This window comes from Talpa occidentalis, unplaced genomic scaffold, assembly GCF_014898055.3.
Source record: "Talpa occidentalis isolate TD23 unplaced genomic scaffold, MPIMG_talOcc4v2.1 talOcc4.6, whole genome shotgun sequence".
In the NCBI taxonomy this organism is placed as follows: Eukaryota; Metazoa; Chordata; class Mammalia; order Eulipotyphla; family Talpidae; genus Talpa; species Talpa occidentalis.
The window spans coordinates 77309008-77315957 of record NW_023604972.1 but is presented as its reverse complement, the minus strand read 5'-3'; the positions used below and the strand labels follow the sequence as shown (position 1 = coordinate 77315957).

At 41.4% G+C, this 6950-nt stretch overlaps 1 pseudogene; it reads right to left on the bottom strand.

Moving 5' to 3' along the window:
- Window positions 1-783: 783 nt before the first annotated feature.
- On the bottom strand, window positions 784-3097 carry LOC119260398 (U3 small nucleolar RNA-associated protein 14 homolog A-like; annotated as a pseudogene).
- Window positions 3098-6950: the final 3853 nt, after the last annotated feature.

Genomic DNA, 6950 nt, shown 5'->3' with positions numbered 1-6950 from the left:
CGATGACATCTTTTTTTACACTTACACTTTGTTGTGATTTTTTTATTCTAAATAAATATTCACTTTCATACCTAATATTCCACTAGAAATTTTATATTCTTTTTCTTTATGGGTTCCCAATAAATTAAGTTTCAGGCCACACAAAAGCTGAATCTGCCAGTGAAGGAAATGAACCCCAAAGTCCACAGAACCTGCCCTTCTGGCTGGACAGGGACTGGCCTTTGGGAAGACAGGTTCACTACATCCATACTTCAGTTCATACTTCCATAAACCCTTATCTCAGAGATGACATTGTAAATTTCTTATAACTTTTTAAAAAATGATTTATTTATTTATGCATACAAGAACTGGGGTACAGACCAGAGGTATGGGAGGTGAGAGGATTCACCAGACAGAGTGGGGAGCAGAACAGGAAGACTGACTGAAATGCACTGTTGAGGGGAGCAGCGGGCGAGTCAGGAGAGGGTTTCTGCATCATGCGGGTTGCTCCCTGGCTGGCCAGGGATTGAACTTATGCTGCTTCACAGTGGATAACTTCACAGTGTTGTGCTTAACCCCTTGCACCACCTGGGAGGCCCCATATCTTATAAAGTAAAGATATGCTTATCATTTGGCATCAAAACTTATTTTGGATAAAACCTAGCTGGAACTGACACGAGGCAATTTATCATTATTTTTTAAGGTAAAAATGCTTTTATTTCTAAAATGTGGCTTAAGTATGCCCACAGTGTGCTCAGTGAGTTTTGGAACAGATCCTGAAGCTTGGAGTAAAACCAGCACTGGTCAGTCCAGGCTTCTGGATCCCACAGTATGTGACTTCTCCAATAACTCAGTGTTCAGAGATCTTCGTCTGTTTTTTATGATGAGAGGACAGTTATTTTGGATTCCTTGCAGGACAGAGAGGTCTGCTCTTGAGAAGGACCAGTAGCCCACATCTTCTGCTTTTATTGGCTTGATGACATGGCCTGGCTTGGTGACAATCTTGGGTTTCTGGAAGACCCACTGGGTGTTCCATGAAGATCCTGTAGGGGTCTGGATCGTCTTTTCAAATTGCTCATGGTGGGTGAGTGGATCTGGAAGCACCCACACCTCATAAGTCAGGGCATGGATGTTTTGCTTCTCATCACTGATTATCACATTTGGCAAATTATTGCCTTTCATGGAGGATCCTCAGTATTTTAAAGAGAAACCATTGTCTCTTCTTGGCACTAGATTTCAGCCCTCACCTCTCTACTCACCCCAGCCAGGCAGAGTCAGGACACCATCCTTTGGCTTACTCGCCTCTACTGTTTCCCTCTTCCCTTTCAAGAAGTCTGTGATGACATCACCCCTGGCAAAAGCTTCCTTAATCATCTGTTTGATCTCTCTCCACTTCATCTTCCAATTCCTCTATTGTGGGAACAGACAGACTTCACAGGAGGAGATTATATGGTTAGAAGGTCCTGCAGATCAGTCATTTGCTCCTGCCTTTGCTTTTCCTTGGGGCAGCAGGCTGATTCCTGGGATTTCTATCTAACCCATGTCCTTCCAACTTAGGCCTGGGAAGCTCCTCATTTTGTAAACATCCCTCTTTGCCCAGTTCTTCAAACTCTTCTAGAGTCTGCGGTCTCCCGGTCCTCTGCAGCAACAAGGGCCCCTCTTCTTCCTTGGCGGGCTCCACTCTCTGGTCTGGTGGCGCTCTTCCTGCAGGAGTCACTTTTTGCTTTCTGGACTGATGGTTTTCCTTGCTGAGCTTCTGAGGGCCCTGATTTCGAAAGTACCTCCTGGCTGGTCGAATCTTTTGACAGCCCCTGCCTCAGCATCCAGGCTGAGTCTAGACTTTTTCCAAAGTGATAGCTTTCCCTTCAATTCTTTCAGCAACATTTCTTTCTCTGCCAATGGTCTTTCTTGTTTACCATCAGAAACCTTGGGGATCACAAGCTCTGGATGCTGCTCTGGGTCCTCCTGGACTTCACTCTCTGGCGTCTGCAGAGAAACTCCTGATCATCCAGGGGTTGAGTTTGGCTCCCTGCATCTATACCTTGTTCATTGCAACAGGGACAAGGAGCTCTCCCTCCTCTTCCCCACTTTGGAAAACTGCCTAGTGTTTTTCCATCAGTTCTTTGTTCCTAGTGAATTGTTCCTTCAGGCCTGGCGAGCCTCCAGGTTATATTTGGACTTCACCCATTTCCCGCTAGTCTGGTGCTTAAGGCTCATTTGTGCCATTATTGTGGCAGTGTCAAAATTTTCCAGTTCTTCCAGGGCTGCAGCAGGATCCACCTTCCATAGTGCCTGAAACTCTTTTCGATTTTCTTGTCCTTGTCTTTCTCTGTGATACTTTTTGCTTTTGATTTTCTTCCCTCTTTGAGCACAGTCATTATAGTAGGGCTGCAGCGCCTGGGCCCTATGAAGCTCTCCTGGTTTGTATTAGCCTCAACCAGGCTTGTGGTTTTGAGAGAGGCCTTTTCCATGGGAGTTAGCGAAGAGCCTGTCATAGGCTGCTTGTTCTGATGGAGGAGGTTAAAACTTCCTGCTCCTGGGGAGTTCTTGCCTGCCAGCTACTGAGCACACATTCAATGGGCCCAAGGGCTGCCACTTCCTTGTTCCCATGGGATGGGGGTTTGGGAGGTTGGGGGACAGAACCATCTGTTCTGCCTGCAAGTCTTCTCAAAGATGGGATCCCATTTGGGATTACAGGTGAGGACCTGTGAGGTTTCATTGAACGCCACTCCCTTGTAATCCACTCAGTCTCTTCTTTGTTAAGGGGTAACTTCACAATCTTCTTTGATTTGATTCTATTCAACTGCTTTTTCACAGTGGCCAGTGAAGGTGAAGTTTTAACCTGCTCATGCAGATCTGAAAGGACTAGTTATTCTCCTGATTCTTCATAACTGTCATTGAACTCCAACACCTTGAGACTAGCCTCAGATCTGTCAGCCAAGTTCCACCTATTCTTTCCAGCTAGGGAACTGACTGCTGCAGAAGCCTTTGGCACTTCTCTCTGCATCGCTGTCCCCCTCACCTCACTGCTGCTCCAGGTGTCATCTTTTGGTAAATCCCCTAGATCTTCCTTTTGGCTTAAAGCCAGAAGGCTCTTAGCACCCCAGGCAGTGCTCATCTCAGCAGCCAGTCTCTCGCTATGGCCATGAGCATAATTTATAATCTTAGTTGATCTCATATATTATGTAAATTCATAAATTTTGTTGCACAATATAAAAATGTGAACTTTGCATGATGCATAACCCTCTGGGGGTTTTACAGAATTTTTTTATTTTTAAGTTCTGAAACACATGTAGTCCCAGGAGTTATGGAAGAGGGACTTGGAATCTGTGCTTATTTTCCCATAGTTGCTGCCCACGAGTAGGAACTTGTAGAATCCAGCAGTCTGTGGAGGATTGTGTAAGGTTCTGAGACTATTCGATAGTACTTGATTAGTGGGCTCACAGATATCCAGTCACTGCTTTGGCTTCCAGAACATGCTGTTTACAAAAACAAATACCTGATGGAACTGGAGGCAAAAATGACATCTTATTATTATTATTCAGTGTTGTTCTACCAACACTATAGCCGACTTGGATATGTAGCATGTCACTTGAACTTGAAATCCTTATAGGTCTACAGCATCTTTAAGTCCAAAGAAATGATAAGAATACTTAGCTATGTACTAGCTGTGTGACCTTGGGCAAAACTCTCTATCTGAAAAAGTGCTCTTCCCAATAAAATAACATTAATTTTGTATTATCTACCATACATATAACATTTAACTATATTACCTATTTTATTGATTTGTTTTGATGTTTAAATGGCATAATATAGGTAACACACTTAAAATAATATCTGAAATACTTAAAACATATAACCTAGTAAAGATTAGTTTGTGCAATGGTAATTGTATTAAAGATGTACAGAGGTGACACAGTGCTAAGAGCCCAGATTCACTCATAAAGACTAGAGCCTCAGGCCTATGTTAAGTAAGCTATAGAAACGTAGTCTTGCTTCAAATAAATGTTTGTACACTAACGTTCATAGCAGCGTTATTCACAATCAGAAAAGGAAGAAACAAATCAAAGTCCATCAATGAATGAATGGATAAAAAAATATAAACATGTAGTATAAACATACAATGGAAACTCAGGGTAAAATGTGGAGAAGCTTGAAGACATTGTGCTAAGTGCATTAATTCAGATACAAAATGATAGACGTTGCATCATCCCACCTACAAGAGGTCCTACAGGAGTCAAATTCATAGAAATAAAAAAAAAAAATGAATGGGAATTGTCAAGTGTTGGCGGGAAAGGGGGATGGCAATTTATTTTTTAACAATTGGAAAGAGAAAGGTTCTTTTCATTTGTAGCATTCAATTTAGAATTATTTATTTATTTTAAAAGAAGAAATTGTATAATTTTTTTAAAGATTTATTTATTTATTTATACAAGTACCAGGGTACAGGCCAGATGCACAGGAGGGTGAGAGGATTCACCAGAGACAGAGCGGGGAACAGAACATGCAGACTGACTAAGTACACTGCTGAGGGGAGCAGCGGGTGGCAGGAGAGGTCTGCCACGCCATGTGGGACCCTCACCTACCGGCCGGGATCGAACTGGTGCTGCAGAGGCTGTGGACAGCTTCACAACACTGCACTCAACTGCCTGCACCACCAGGAAGGTCCTATAATTATTTTTTTAATTGTATTTTTTGTAAGGTTGGTGTAAAACCCCGTATATGATTCAGAAATACAGGTTCACACCTTAGATGTATATAACCACATCACACCCACTACCAAGGCACCTATAGTTCTACTGTGTGGTCCATTGGACCCCTTCCCATTTTTGCTACCTACCCACTACCCTTGCTTTCTGGCAGCCTCAGTTTTACAGATTTCTAAGGTTTGTTTTGTTTCAGTTTTTCCTGGCTCCTTTTTTTTGTTTGTCTATATTCCACATGAGTGACTCATCTGCTATTTGTCTTCTTTTGACTTATTTCATCTAGTATAATCCCCTCCAGTTCCATCCATATTGTCACAAATGACAAGAGTTCCTTTTTTTATAGCTGAGCAGTATTCTGTTGTGTACATATTCCATATCTTCTTGATCCACTGTTTTTTGGGCACTTAGGTTGTTTCCATACTTGGCTATTATAAATAGTGCTGCAGTGAACATAGAAATATCTATATATATAAAAATATAAATTTATAAATATAAATATATTGTTATAAATAATATATAATATACAACACATTATAATTATTATAATATATAACATTATAATAGATATTATATATTATATACTGTATAAATATATTATATATTAATATATAAATATATATATCTCCCTTAGATGTAGTGCTTTTGCATTCTAGATGCTTAGCAGTGAGATGGCTAAACCATATGACACATATGTTTTAAATATTTTGAGAAAGCTCTCTACTGGTTTTCCTCGGGGCTAGCTCAGGCTACTTTCCCCGCAAAGTTAATGAGGGTTTCTTCTTCACCACACACGCCCCAACACGTTGTTTCTGACTTTTCAATATGGGCCATTCTCACAGATCTAAGATGGTTCTCACACTTTTGCTTTGTATTTCACTGCTGATTAGTGATGATGAGCACTTTTCCATGTGTCTGTTGACCTTCTGTGTGATTCTTTAAAGAAGTGTCTGTTCAGCTCTCCTGTCCCTTTTCTTTCTTTTTTCTTGTTGACTGAGTTATTTGTTATCACATTGACAATTTGTATGAGCTCTTTGTCGATGTCGGACATAAGCCCCTTTTCAGATGTATGATGTGCAAATATTTTATCCAATTTGGTAGAGTATCTTTTTGTTTTAATAGTTTTTTCTGCTGTGCGGAAGCCTCTAAGTTTAATGTGGTCATATATATTTACTTTTGCTCTTGTTTCTATTGCTGTTGGACTTGCGTGCTGGAAGAAATCACTGAAACCAATGTTGTGGAGTATTTTGCCTATGCTTTCTTCTATGTATTTTATGGTTTCCAGTCCTGCATCCAAATCTGATTCATGATCTTTTTGTGTATGGCCTGAGCTAGTCGTCCAGTTTCTTCCTTTTGCATGTGGTTATCCAATGTTCCAAACACCATTATGTAAAGAGATTTTCTTTTTCCAATGTATAAATACACTCAGACACACAGCTTGATGGAATAGTTTTAAGAGCCCAGAATTAAACCCACACTTACAGGGACAGTTAATATATGATAAAGAACTAGTGACTGGTTTCATAGATATTTTGGACTATCTTTCAAATTTCTAATTAGTTTATTTCTGCTTTAATTTATATTACACACTTCCTTTACTGGTGAGAATGTACTAGGGATGGGTAGAAAGCTGGCATATGTGCTATAGGGTAAACTGTTTTCAGGCTTTTCTGTCCTCCCACCATTAGTATTGCATGCCTGTTGGGGGGGTACCTGCAATTTGTTACATTGTTGTAAGTTGTGTTGTTGACTTCTGTGGGCCATAGCAGCAGTATTGATATATTCCTTAAGAAAGGCAGAGGCAGGAGAGAGAAGGGGAGAAAGAACGCCAGAAGAGAGAGAGAGAAGCCCAGAGTGAAGACTTGCCCAGGGCCTGGAGAACTACCGGCCATCTCCCGCCACCCCCTCACCACACACACACACACACACACACCTGCCTGCCTGCCTTGTACCTGCACTACATGTAAAAGCTTAATAAAAGCCTGAGAAAGTCACCAAGGGCTCCAGGACTCTCCTTTACCCATCTGGTCTGCATAGGATCTAAGAAAACCTGCTCTGTGCTCTTCCTGCCACTTATGTGCCAATATTCCTTTTCTCTGAGGTTCATGATCTACGACTCTGCAGTTTGTTTTGTGAGGTCAATACCAGTTCTTAGGGTTTGGGTAGGGGGAGTACACTCTACAGCACAAACTCTGATTTTCTTCTAGGGACCTAGCAGGTGTGAAGCCATCCAGACATCTCCACATGGTACCCTTTGGTCAAAGGGTA